Source organism: Mesoplodon densirostris, chromosome 3 (genome assembly GCF_025265405.1).
Source record: "Mesoplodon densirostris isolate mMesDen1 chromosome 3, mMesDen1 primary haplotype, whole genome shotgun sequence".
NCBI lineage: Eukaryota > Metazoa > Chordata > Mammalia > Artiodactyla > Ziphiidae > Mesoplodon > Mesoplodon densirostris.
In genome coordinates, this window is record NC_082663.1 from 91218105 (window position 1) to 91231678 (window position 13574).

Consider the following 13574-nt stretch of genomic DNA (forward strand, 5'->3'; position numbering starts at 1 on the left):
AGTCCAGAAACAGACTCACATACACAGTCAACTGATTTTTGACTAAGTTATTAATTCAATGTTGGAAAGGAAAGTGTTCCCCAAAAATGGTGCTAGAATTGGGAAAATAAACTTGACCCTTATCTCACACCATATACAAAAATTAACTCAAAATAGATGATACACCTTGACATAAAAACTATAACATTTGTAGAAGAAAACATAAGAGGAAATATGCGTAACTTTGCACTGAGCAAACAGAACACAGAAACACAAATCATAAAAGGAAAAACTGAATTTAGTCAAAATTAAAAGCCCCTCTATTTTAAACAGTTAGGAAAATGAAAAGGTAAGCTTCAGACTGCACTCTCTGTATATGCACCTGTGTGGGTCAAAGGACTTGTATAGAAAAATGTTTAAAGAATTCCTCCAACTCAATAAGACAAACAACTCAATGTTTTAAAATGGGCAAAAGAGGGCTTCCCTGGTGGCACAGTGGTTGAGAGTCCGCCTGCCAATGCAGGGGACACGGGTTCGTGCCCCGGTCCGGGAAGATCCCACGTGCCACGGAGCGGCTGGGCCTGTGAGCCATGGCCGCTGGGCCTGCGCATCCGGAGCCTGTGCTCCACAGCGGGAGAGGCCACAACAGTGAGAGGCCTGCGTACCGCAAAACAAACAAACAAACAAACAAAACACACTGAGCTGTACATTTTATTGTACGTAAGTTATCCTCAATAAAGTTGATTCTTTAAAAAAAATCTCTCTTGGGAAAATATTAACCAGGGAATACTGGTGATGCCCCTATACGACCACTCAAAAGATATAAAAAATATCAATAAAATTCAATACCCACTTATGGTTTTTTAAAATGTCATCAGAAATGAAAAACAACAATAAAATCATCTTGGAAAGCTAAGAATACAAGAACACATTTTAACCTATTACACTCTCCATTTATCAGAAAGCTTCAGCAAACATCATAATTGATGGCTAAAACATCAGAAACAATCCCCTTAAAGTCTGAAACAACACCAAGTTGAACTATCACTGCTATTATTTAACATTATATAAAACGTATAATAGCAAAAGCAATGAGGAAAACACACAAATTATAAAACTTAAAAGAAAGCCACAAAACTATTTTCAGATAATCAACTCAATAAAGTGATTAGATACATGATAAACAGAAAAAAATTCAAAAGCTTTCATGTAACTGGAGGGGGAAAAAAAGAGAAAAAATGTTACTAGAAAGTTTCCATCCACCAGAGCTGTCAAGTCATAAAATAGCTAGGAATACTAAGAAGGAATGTCATACATATGGGAATAAAACTATAAAACTTTCCCTAAGCAAGGTGTGAATAAAATGTAGAGACATACCATACATACACATATTTCTGAGGGGAGAGACTCAGTATCATGAAGGTCAGTTTGCCCCATATTAATCTAAAATGTCAATATAACCTCATTCAAAATACCTGAGGATTTTTTATTTAATTTACAAGTTAAGTCTAAACTTCACTTGGAGAAGAAATGCATAAGAGTCAAGAATAACTTCAAAAAGAGTAATACGGAGGGAGAAATGGTTATCAAAATTTTAAATACACATTCTCTTTTTAACCCAGCAATTCCATTTCTAGGAATCCATGCTCCAGAAATAATCACATAAAGAGGAAGTTTCCTGAACAGCTCTTAGGATGAAGGTAGAACTAGAAGGGGAAGTGGGAGGTATACGTTTTACCTTACAGTCTTCCATACTGTCTGAAGTTTTAAAATTTAAGATTTAAAGTTTGTAATTAAAAACAAATAAATGTAAAAGTTGGCTTCAAATAAAGCATTATTTGTGATAGGAAAAAGAAACTAATTAATTCAAATGTCTTTCAGTAAGGGAATGGTTAAGTAAATTACAGCCCATTGAAGCTATTGAAATATCATTTAGCTTTTAAAAAGTATCAGGGAGACAGGTTTAACAAGTAAAGATGGCCAAGATGTGTAACTTAGTGAAAAAAGCAAGTGATATAATGTGTTTGGTACACCCCACCAAACTCCCCCAACTTTACATGTATGCATATGCGTTTAAAAGTGTACATGAGAAAGAAGTACAATACTGTTAACTCTAGACAGTGGAATGAGACTGGGGGATGAAAGGAAATGTTCACATTTTACTTAATAGTTCATTTTCTGTATTGCTGAATTTTACATCTAGTTCGTATGTCTGTAATTAATTTTTTAAAATTAAAGTTATCTCATATAAAAATGATAAATTCCAGAGGACATGGGAAAAAATAGTTTAAACGTTTATAAAAATCTTTAAAACGTTTATCTTCATGTTTATTTACATACTCTGCAAATGATCTATAGTCTTCACCAGAGGTGGCTACCAATGTAAAGAAATCTAACTTACCAGTTATGATAAAAACAACATATTAAGCCTTTAAAAAAATCATATTAAGCCTTTAAAAAAATCATAAACTTCCCCGAACCAAAGCAGACTCAAAGCAGTGCCTATGCGTATGTTAAAAAAGAAAAAGAAGAAAAAAAAAATGACTGGAGAGGTTAAGTCTCCTAAATAGATTCTTCCTCTCAGTAAAAAAGACTACCTCCTCCCCTCTTCTTCAACTTGGTCTGAGCGGCTTTAAACTCACCATTTTGAATGTGCGCAAAATGATTAACGAGCAGTAATCTCAGGAAGGCCGAAACTGAAGGTGCATCCGCCAGAGGCGTGCTCTGACCTGACAGCGCTAACTGGGAGAAGCATTGATGGAATGGTGCTAATATCGGGAGAAGAATGATTGTTATGGTCTGTACAGGGTGTCTGGATGACAGAGCCTCGGTGACAATCGGGAAAAATGCAAATACAGTCAGCAGAGCGACGGCAACGGAAGGTTTTTCGGGGAAGGGGTGTTGATGCAGGCCTGTGGCGTAATATGGATCAGCTCTACACAGGGTGACTGGAAATGGGCAGAGAGGGCGGGTGAGAGGTGTTAGTAGGGGACACACTCTTCTAACACAGTCGCGATTGTAGGGAGAAAGGCAGCGGGGTCCTTGGCCAAGGCACCAAGGACAGCAGAAGAGGCAGCAAGAAAGAGCGGCCGGTGGAGACCCCGATACCAGTCTATGCCATCGCCGGAGGCAGCGGGCGCTGCGGCCACCGACAAGAGCGTGGCCCCAGGTTCGGGCTGGACAGGGCCCAGAAGGCGAAGAAGGCCTCTCCCAGCCATCAACCCCACCCACCATGGCCGGCGCGGCGGGCCAGGGACAGGCCCCACTCCTTCTCGAGGACAGAAATTAAGAAACGGAGGAGGTGAAGGCAGCAATTTCCTCGCCTTGTCCCTCACCTTCCCAACATGAGAACAAGCCAGATTAAAAAAAAAAAAAACCCTCACCGAACTGTGCAGCGGCTCCGGAGCGAGAACAGCGCTCGATCCTCCACCCGCCACCACCGCCTTCTTCTCCGCCTCCGACTCCTCCCCCGCCGAACGCGCAACGGCTCGCGGCGGCGGCGGCGGCTGCGGCGGCTGCGGCGGCAGCGGCGGCGGCGGCGCCGGCGGCGGAAGCAGAAGCGGCCGTGGCGCGTCCCGCCCCTTGCGCCGCGGTAGAGGAGAAGGAGGAGGGAACTCAAGCCACGCCCCGAAAACAGAGTCGACCAATAGGCTTAAAGGACCTCTGCGGGAAAAATCCACATACCCAATCGGAACCTGAGGAGTGGGCTCACGTCAATGGTTGGGACGTGGCAGAAAAAGGGAAATATACTTAGACTGTCTTTACACCCTGGTCCCCCTTTCTCGCCCAGGGGCAAGTTCACCGATTGGCCGTAGAGCGGAAGGACGAAACCCACCCCTGCCTGGCCCCGCCCCCTTTCCCTGCAGCACTGCGACGTTGGGGGCGGGGGCGGGGCACCATGCTAGGGCTGGAACAGCAGGCCTTTTGTGGTTTGGGCTGGGAGAAAAGGGCGGGGTCTCAGGGAAAGGGAAGGGGGTGCGGAGAGCTAAAGGAAGAACTGGCGCAGCTAGACTTTCAGAAATTCCAACAGCAACAACCAACATGGAGGCGTTAAAATCAATCCTAATTTGACTGGAAACCTAACTAACAAGATTAGGGTCTCCTGGCATAAAGTTCAAACCTTTGCAGTTCAGATATGGGTGGGCCAAGAGAAAATAGCAGACGGAGGAAGGGCAGGTCTTCCTCCCTGCCCACCTTGCCTGCGCACTATATAGTGCCTTCTCCCCTCCCACTCCGCAGTTCCCCAGTCAGTCGGCTGCCCCTTCTTTTCTGATTCTTTTGGGGGTGGGGGCGGGTTATAGGGGATGCCTGCGTTTCCTCTGTATAGCCATGGCCTGACCAGAGCCTTCCAGTTGCACCTTGGGGCTGATGGGTTGCCAAGCTGGGAAGTAACATCACATGCAACCAAAATAAATAACAACAGCTGTAGTCCCTGGACACCTTGCTTAATTTAAACAAGGATAACAGTTTAGTCAGTCATGTCACTGGTGCTAAATCGTTTCTTTGTCCTGCATATGTCCTCTTTTTTCATCCTGAACGTGTCCGCTCCTCTGATTACAGTACCACTCTCCTCCCATCTTACCTCCAACTCTCTTCACCTCTTCACCCCCTCCGCACACATGCCCAATGTCCAAGATATATTTATCGCATCCCCTCCGCCAAGAGTTAAGAACCCCATTTCTTGTGCTGTCCCTGGCAACTGCGAAATCTCCTGCCAGTGAACCAAGACTCATTTTTTTGCTTTTGATGAAAACAAATTATCCCAGATTTCCTATAAAACTTGGACTATGAGAATTTGCTTGGCATTTTGTGAAGCCAAACTAACTCTCAGCCCACTCCTGTAGTACATTTCTTACCCAGAAACCATTTCCCACTTGATATTTCTCTGCTTTACACATGTTGCTCTAGAAGTTGTGGCTCTTTCTCCATCCAAGTCTCCCCTTCTTTGAAAGAGAATTGATACTTTAATCACATTTCCTTGATCTCCTTTTAGGTTGTTGCATATTGATTCAATTGGGTACACTAACCAGTTTGTTGGGGCAGGGTTTCCCCAAATTTCAATCTCTTTCATACCATATCTGTGTATACCACTCGCAGTAGTATTTATTATTTTCTTTAAATAAATGTGTCTTTCCTTCAATTTCTTTAAGAGTAAAACCTTTATAAATTACTGTTAATGGAAAACCTGTGTCACCTCTCCTAAGCTGAAAGTAACTGAAAGAAAAGTGAACATAAAACAATGTCTTTAAATTCTGAGAATAGAGAGTATTTTTTCTACTAAGGTCTCTCAGCCTAAAGACTACTCCCTGTAAAAAGGGTGCGTTACTAAGCACTAGAAACATTTAAAAAGCAGGTAGGCAAATGGCATTTTTATCATGACGTAATCAAAGGATAGAAAAATAGTCATTGTTTTTAATCCTGCATGCATGTCCCAACTAAAGTTATCCAAGGCACCAGAATGATCTATGTTATTCTTTGAGAAACACTCTTGTGGAGGCTTATTGCATGTATTCCATAATCAAAAGACTATACTCTCATACTAGCTCCCACATTTATTGCTGAGTGCCTCTGGACTCTTACATCTCTGGCCTCAATTTCCAGTTTAAATATGTGGAAAGTAATAAAACCTACTCATGACCTGTTGTACTATAGACTAAATAACCTAATAAATGTGAAACATATCATACCTAGCATGTAGTAAGTACTAAATAAATATTTATATTGGCTTATGTATTATATTATTACATATAGAGAGAGAGATATATATTAATGACATATGTATTATTATTGATTTCAGAGGTGGGAAACACTCCCTAAGGCAATGAGTTGAAAGTACCACAGGATGTAATGCAGCAGTTCTTAAACAGTGATCCCCATACCAACAGCATCAGCATTACCTGGGAATTTTTTTAAAATGCAAATTCTCAGGTAGGTCCAAACTCAGACCTGAATTGGAAACTCTAGGTGTGGAGCCAAGCGACCTGTATCTTAGCAAGCCTTTGAGGTGATTCTGATGCACGCAAAGTTGGAGAACCACAGATGTAACGGAGGATTGGTAAAGGAGTGAGAGGACCTAAATTCAAATTATATCCTTAGAGTGACATCAGCAAAAATGGAGATGTAAGCACCTCTGAAAATTATTTTCTCTGTAAAAGCAATGAGAAAACTGGCAAAATTGTCAGAGTCAACTTTTTCAGAACTGTGGAAATCAACCAAGGGCTTGCAGCAACCCAGGAAGCATTTATTCAAGAAAATAGCTGAATCTCATTAAGAAGAGCAAGGTTTGTAATGTTTTGGCTTGTTCTAATCTAATCCCATCATCTCCAACTCCACTATAGCACTGAAAAACAATAGTTAACAATCATGGTGAAAAGGAGCAGCCTGGCAATTACCAGACAAGGCAGAATGAGGCTGGAACTCCTCCAAAGCCTAATTCCAAGAGAAGAGTCATCATTTAACCTACCTGGTGGTTCCCCAGAAGATCTCACTTGCAAGCCTATCTTGATTTGATTTGATTCAGAGCCAAACCAATGGTTTTCTGGGGAAAAGCCTTTTCCCCAGAAGTGTTTGTAAAAAACAAAACAAAACAAACAAACACCAAAAAAACACAAACAAGCAAACAAACAAAAAAACACAATGAAAGGGAATTGATTAACTTTGCCACACCTTAGGCAGTGGAAACAGGTTGGGGCAGACAATAGGTTAACCAAAAAGCTTAAAAGGAAAGCTGGAGATTTGCCTGTAGGAACTTCGTAAGCTCCAACATATTCATGAGAATCCAGAAACTCACACACATGCCCAGGGCTGTGCTAAGCAGTACGTAAGCTCAGGAAAGACCTGAGAAGGCCCTAAACATTCACCTAAGGCTGACCTTGAGGCTTTGCATAAGCAAGAAGTGAAGGCTAAGGGAGAACTGTCAACTGCCTGGCTTGGTGTTGAAGCCCTGCCCAAAACACATACACACACACACATACCCTCAACAAACCCTGGGAGACATACTGATTCAAGGCATCTAAGGAAATCTCTGTCTAATCATTAGATGAGCATGAAGCTAACCAAACGGAATCATCAATGGCCACCCACCACTGCTGATGAAAAATTAATCAGTCAATATAAGAAAGAAATGGAAAATTTTATTCAAGACAAATTGAGGATTATAACCCAGAGAACAGCAACTCAGAAAGCTCTGAGAATAATCTGCCCATTAGAATTCAAGGCACAGTTATATAACCTTTTTGAGACAGGGCTGTGCATTAAATGATGTATTATTGACAGTTTACATAATCCATATCTAAGTATCATCGTGGTCCCTTACAAGATCAAGAGGCAATGTTATCTTTTAAGGAGTTGTCTTGTTGATGCCAGGAAAATGTTGCTCTTTATGGTTGAGCAGATATTTCTGCTGATGGGGGAGGTTTGGTCAATATATAATGCACAGTAGAGGGGAGAAAGGAAGCCAAAGGGAGAAGAAAAAAAATGTTTTTATGGTTAACTGTTTCTTGTCTTGTCATAAAATATGAATTTTATTTCACAATTTCCCCCTTTTGATCATTAACCTTTTGATAGAAAGCAGTAGGTGAGCAAATATTTTCCGGGGTGGTTGCTTGCCTGCACTGCGCCAATCATGTCCCTTGATGCCAAGTCTTTTTTTTTTAAATACATTTATTTATTTATTTATTTATTTATTTTTGGCTGCATTGGGTCTTGGTTGCTGTGCATGGGCTTTCTCTAGTTGTGGAGAGCAGGGGCTACTCTTGGTTGCACTGCATGAGCTTCTCATTGCGGTGGCTTCTCTTGCTGTGGAGCATGGGCTCTAGGTGTGCAGGCTTCAGTAGTTGTGGCACGCAGGCTCAGTAGTTGTGGCATGCAGGCTCAGTAGTTGTGGCTTGCGGGCTGTAGAGCGCAGGCTCAGTAGTTGTTGTGCACGGGCTTAGCTGCTCTGCGGCATGTGGGATCTTCCCGGACCAGGGCTTGAACCCATGTCCCCTGCACTGACAGGCCGATTCTTAACTACTGCGCCACCAGGGAAGTCCCGATGCCAAGTCTTAATGGCCTGTTTCTCTGTTTTGGGGGGGATTATAGTAGCAGAATGTTTGGCAAGGACTGACAGTCAATTCTAGGTTGTCCAGTAGGACTTAAGCCCATTTTTCTCACATATGCATTGTATATGTCCATTATTTTATAGAGAACTATTGGTGTAATCTATAGTTTCAAGTCATTTAGACATCATTATCTTAGTATGAGCAAGTGACACATAGCGTGAACGGCAAGAAACTCTTACCTTGTAAGTTCCACAAACTGTAACTAAAATTGCCAGTAGGATCAACAACATCATTAGCAAAGATTTAAGCCAAGATCCTCCTGAATCAAACCATTTTCCTAATGTTTCCCCTAAACTGGGAAGAGGATTGTTCAGAGCAGAAATGTGACACTTCATATGGGTCATAAGACTGGTTACATTTGAAGACTCGTCAGGTATAAGATGCAGTATTCAGTACATATTACAGCACAAGTTCCCCCTTGGGAAGTAGCTAAAATATTGAGGGCTATGCAATTCTGTAAGATTGCTTTTTTCATCATGGAGACTTCCAAATTGAGCAGCTAATGGTTTGATTACTATCGTTCAAATCTTGCTGAGTGAATTTTGTTAAAGCCTTTATATGAATAATGATATCTTCTATTCCAAGTGAAGGAACAAATATTGAGATCAAATGATCATACTGTTGGAAAACTGATCAAGCCCCATGTGCCTGCATTAAAGGCAGATTGGCAGATTGGCAGGGGCTGTTTCACCAATTATATAACTTCCTAAGCAACCTGGGGAGAGCCAATATCATAAACTTGTTCCAGAAATCCATTAGGTCCTGTTAGGAGCCACCCAATACTCAATATCTAATGAAAATGAGTATCTATGGCCAAGTTCAGAATAGGCATTCTTAACTGGCTAGGTAAGAGGGTCTCAGTGATATTGGTGGTAACATTAGCTTGAGTGGTGCTAGAGTTCTTTCCTTTAAAATAAAAATTTCTAAGAGCCATCCAGTGAGAGCCCTGGAGAGGAGAAATCCACCAAGGCAAACAGGGAGTAATGGACATAGGTAATTGGCCATAAACCCAGCAATTTGATTAGTTTCTGAAACTTGCATAAGATTGAGTACAAAGAAGAAATACATTTGGTTTATAAGCAAAAGCATGAGCAATTGTCAAAGTAATTGGTATACAGGCCTAGTCCAGTGTCCTGGGTTAGCTGTATACTTCAGATGTCATCTTCTTCTCACCCCTGGTAGTGCTGGTCTTAGTTGTAGTCAAGTGTCAAAAACAGGAGTTTCAGTTCATCCAGAAGAGGCCTGAGATGGTTTCTTCCAAGGTGGCTGTAGAGAGTCCTTTATGTGAAATCTCTTCCAGTATGCATAATCTCCTGGTTGCAGGTCATGGTGAATCTGACCGTCAGCCAAAGTTAGATCACCGTGATAAGCTTCAGAAACAAACTTAGAGTGTCCTTTTTAATAACTAAACTTACAAGGAGCTATCTAGAAAGTGGGTCTTAACCAGTAAATACAGACCTCAATTAACAAAACTAGAATTTAATATTCACTAAAACATAATCTTTTTCTCCCTAAAATTATCCTCATTTCTACCAAATATAGCCAAATTAAGACTAATCTGTTTGTAAAATAAGTCTGGTTAATTGATGACATAGGCTTTTTCAAACTGGCTGTGCTGGAACTTTTCATAAGTAATCTCAGATTGAACTTTAAAAAAGCAAAAAATAAAAACTCTCAAGGCCAGGAAAGCCACACCAGGGGTGTGTCATAGATTCCACTTGTGATATCTATAGATTTGGGTGATGGATTTGGGTGAATTCTTCTCTTCTGGAGGTTGCCAAATACCTTGAGATTCTGGCACCTTTTAGAAATTGGCCTTCCTTATGCCTGAGAAAGCTTCTGGGAACTTAAGAGTTTCCAAATTCTGGAGGGATCAGGTAGAGAGGAAAGATAAATGTTCCAATTCTACTTATTGAGGTATAATTTAAAGCTTTCCTTATATCTGGAAAACACAGGTTAAAAAACAGTGATATTTCAGACAGAAAGAAAAATTATAATCATACTCATAAGTTTGTTCAGTCCTATGTAACTTATCCTTGATCTTAATCTTCTGTTAATAGTTTTTTTGAAGTCATCAGGTTTTCCATTAGAATTCTTTAATTCCTTACCCAGTTCAGGGGTATGATCTGAAAGTTATCAGAAACCTGTACTTGTCAAAAAGTCATTTCTATGAATCTTCTTGAAGATAAAGCATTTTTGCAACAGCATCAGAGTAGAACAATAAATGTCAAAAGACTTAAAAAGTCAAGGTTAAAGAACTGATTACAATGCAATTGAAAAGAAACTTGGCTACTGCTATGACATATAGCAATTTAAGATAATTACTAGAAATATGACTGAGAACATTTTACCAGGACATACCAGAATTTTAGGAGTTCCATATAATTTCTAGAATATCTATGTTAATAACATTTACCCACATGATACAACCAAAGAAGTTTTATCATCACTCATTCAATAATGTTTCCCATGTAATTCAACATACCAAATAAGCTTAATTACTTTAATATTTCTCTCTGAGATAGAAAAAAAAATATTTTGAGGTGTTTCAGGGACCCTTTGGAAAACCTCAAAGTTAGCTAGAAGTCAAATGAACTTTATTTAAAATTTGATGTTTGGGAATTTTGTCAAAAATATCAAAAAGTTTTAAAACACCTGGTCAAATAGGATCATAAATCAATGTGAAACAATATCCATTCACTCAACCAAAGTGACAATAAAAGATCTCAAAGGTTGTATTAAATCACTTAAATACAAAGAAACTCACACAACCTATTATCAAAAGCAGTTCAATATTTTAAGAAAACATTGTCCTCTTAGAGAAAAACCAAATTCAGGTTTAGTACCACTTTACCTTAAAATCCAGTTTCTTAATTAAATTCAATATTATCTTAGCCAATCCTGACCAAGCACAAAACTCCCTCAGTGTTCCTCTTCCACAAACCTTCCATAACTTTCTGTAACCATATTAATCCGTCCCCTATTTTCTTTTCCATTCAGAAACAACCAGATCTATAACAAAACTACCCTTTTTCCCTTTAACAAAATGCATTTCCATTCTTCACACCTTTTTTTTTTTTTTCTTATAACCCATCTTATTTTCCTGGAATGCTGATTCTGGATTGTGTAAACCATTGGTAATAATATCATTTATGTACAGCCCTCTGTCTTCTGACTTCTTGTCTCCTTGTGTACTAAGAATGCCACTTTTGGCTTGAACTCTAGTACTTGGAACCACAATATGATAAATGCTCTCAAGGAAAAATCCAGGATGAATGTGAAGCTTCCCATATGTTTCACTTCTCTCAAGAATCATAGGTTCTTAACTCCTACCTGTATTGGTACCCCTTCAATGCCTTCAAACATTGTTTTATATATTTTCCTCATTTTTATAATTACTTTCAGTGGGAAGGTTAGTCTGATGGATGTTTATCAATTGTGGTTGCAACCAGAAGTACACGAGATGATTGTTTTAAAGTTTGAACAAGGAAACACATTTTTAGTCATGAACCATCATTTAGAATCATGGTTCTTTATCAATAAAATTCATTTCAAATATTAAACTTTTGACATTTTTTCTTCCATGCAGTCTTAGGTGATATTAGCCATATCAAGACTTCTTTCCCAGATTTTATTCCCAAGTCTTGTTTAATTCTTTGCTTTCTAAACTCCATGCCTCTCTATTTCCATTTAATGGTGATTACGTTGAGGCCATCAGGCTTGGGTGGGAAAGACTAGAGATTAGTCTTAATTGGCCTGTATTGATCAAAACCCTTCTCAGTCTTTTTATCTCACAGGTTAGAGTGGAAGTCCACTTTTCCAGTAATTTGCAGCTCCAAACTTTGGGAACTTCTCTATTTCTATTTGCATACAACCATTTCTTGACTGAGCTCATCTCTTTCATCTTATACTTTGATAAACTGTCGGTGGAAACAGCACACACCTCTAACATTCTGTTTTCAAAATTTTGCAGACTCTGCAGGCACCTTATCTGCCTCCCAAATTACCACAGTGATAGCTCTTTTTTAGCCAAATGCTTTCAGACTGCATAGCATGGATCTCCATTTTCCTAGCATCTACTATCAGATACTTTACCATCTGCTGACCAACTGCTAGGTCAGTGCCATGTATTTACAATATTTTGTTATAAGAAATCTTGTATTAATTAAGCAAAACTAGATAATGTAACAGATAAAGCCTAAAATGTTATGGAGAAAGTCAAGAGAAGTCTAGTGATATTTGCTGTAGACATAAGGACCACCTACTGGTGGGAGAGAAAGGGGATGGGGGAGAAGTACCTCTTTATACTGTACTTCAATCACCCATCCTGGAAGAGCCGGAGTCATCTACAACCATGTGTTCCAAGTTTGTTTGGAGACTCCCCACTGAATAGTGAAAAAGAACTTTGACCACCCAGAGGGCAAAAGAAAAATGAAATAGGTAGTTGAAAAAGAGGTTACAAATAATATACCAATTACAGCCTGTGACACAATTTATTCTACATCTTACACCTGGAGAGGGCAGACAGCAGAAGCAAGAACAACTACAGTCCTGCAGCCTGTGGAAAAAAAACCACATTCACAGAAAGATAGTCAAGATGAAAAGGCAGAGGGCTATGTACCAGATAAAGGAACAAGACAAAACCCCAGAAAAACAACTAAATGAAGTGGAGATACGCAACCTTCCAAAAAAAAAGAATTCAGAATAATGACAGTGAAGATGATCCAGGACCTCGGAAAAACAATGGAGACAAAGATCGAGAAAATGCAAGAAATGTTTAACAAAGACCTAGAAGAATTTAAGAACAAACAAACAGAGATGAACAATACAATAACTGAAGGAAAGCTACACTAGAAGGAATCAATAGCAGAATAACTGAGGCAGAAGAACGGATAAGGGACATGGAAGACAGAATGGCGGAATTCACTGCTGCAGAACAGAATAAAGAAAAAAGAATGAAAAGAAATGCAGACAGCCTAAGAGACTTCTGGGACAACATTAAATGCAACAACATCAGCATTATAGGGGTCTTGAAGGAGAAGAGAGAGAGAAAGGACCAGAGAAAATATTTGAAGAGATTATAGTGGAAAACTTCCCTAACATGGGAAAGGAAATAGCCACCCAAGTCCAGGAAGCTCACAGAGTCCCACACAGGATAAACCCAAGGAGAAACACACCATGACACATAGTAATCAAATTGGCAAAAATTAAAGACAAAGAAAAATTATTGAAAGCAGCAAGGGAAAAACGACAAATAATATACAAGGGAACTCCCATAAGGTTAACAGCTGATTTCTCAGCAGAGACTCTGCAAGCAGGAAGGGAGTGGCATGATATACTTAAAGTGATGAAAGGGAAGAACCTACAACTAAGATTTCTCTACCCAGCAAGGATCTCATTCAGATTCGATGGAGAAATCAAAAGCTTTACAGACAAGCAAAAGCTAAGAGAGTTCAGCACCACCAAACCAGCTCTACAACAAATGCTAAAGGA

The 13574-nt window shown here is 39.8% G+C and overlaps 1 protein-coding gene across 2 annotated transcripts in view; it reads right to left on the bottom strand.

Moving 5' to 3' along the window:
• The window catches only part of PJA2 (praja ring finger ubiquitin ligase 2), a 126278-nt gene that overhangs the window by 75603 nt on the left and 37101 nt on the right, over window positions 1-13574 (bottom strand). The window contains exon 1 of one of the 2 annotated variants that reach the window (XM_060093234.1): window positions 3363-3494. The exons of the other annotated variant lie outside the window; for it this stretch is intronic. The gene's annotated coding sequence lies outside the window, so the exon portion shown is untranslated. Of the gene's footprint in view, window positions 1-3362; window positions 3495-13574 lie in introns of those variants that run through there. 2 annotated transcript variants of the gene reach the window in all.